The sequence below is a fragment of the Pelophylax lessonae genome (assembly GCF_965119305.1).
Source record: "Pelophylax lessonae genome assembly, chromosome: 12".
Lineage (NCBI taxonomy): Eukaryota > Metazoa > Chordata > Amphibia > Anura > Ranidae > Pelophylax > Pelophylax lessonae.
The window spans coordinates 221788203-221789254 of NC_138779.1; positions in this window are offsets into that span (position 1 = coordinate 221788203).

The window sequence follows — 1052 nt, forward strand, 5'->3', positions numbered from 1 at the left end:
CCCCTGACCCCGCCCACAACTTCCGCTCACTGACAGCCGCCTCCACCAATCAGCGGCGCCCATCCGTGACGGACAGCCTGAGTTCCCTGTAAGCATCGCCATGGAGACCGACGAGGTCCCGCCTCCCTTACCCACGTGACATGCTACCCTGCGCCCTCTGGTTACCATGGAGACCGAGCTGCAAGCGTCCGCCATCTTCCCAGATTAACTCCTTGGCATCCTCGACTGACAGGCCACGCCCACTTCACCTCACAACAATTATTAAAGTAATAAATAATAATAAGAAATTTATAATTAATACATTAATAAAGTTTACCGGAGCGATCCACCGTGTTATTATTTATTTATTATATTTTTATGTTATTGATGAATAAAGATTAGGATCTTAGAAATAGGAGCTTACACTCTAATGTCCCCTCCCCCACAGTCACATCAGTCTCTGTACCAGAGGAGCTTACACTCTAATGTCCCCTCCCCCACAGTCACATCAGTCTCTGTACAGAGGAGCTTACACTCTAATGTCCCCTCCCCCCACAGTCACATCAGTCTCTGTACCAGAGGAGCTTACACTCTAATGTCCCCTCCCCCACAGTCACATCAGTCTCTGTACCAGAGGAGCTTACACTCTAATGTCCCCTCCCCCACAGTCACATCAGTCTCTGTACCAGAGGAGCTTACACTCTAATGTCCCCTCCCCCACAGTCACATCAGTCTCTGTACCAGAGGAGCTTACACTCTAATGTCCCCTCCCCCACAGTCACATCAGTCTCTGTACAGAGGAGCTTACACTCTAATGTCCCCTCCCCCCACAGTCACATCAGTCTCTGTACCAGAGGAGCTTACACTCTAATGTCCCCTCCCCCACAGTCACATCAGTCTCTGTACCAGAGGAGCTTACACTCTAATGTCCCCTTCCCCACAGTCACATCAGTCTCTGTACCAGAGGAGCTTACACTCTAATGTCCCCTCCCCCACAGTCACATCAGTCTCTGTACCAGAGGAGCTTACACTCTAATGTCCCCTCCCCCACAGTCACATCAGTCTCTGCACCA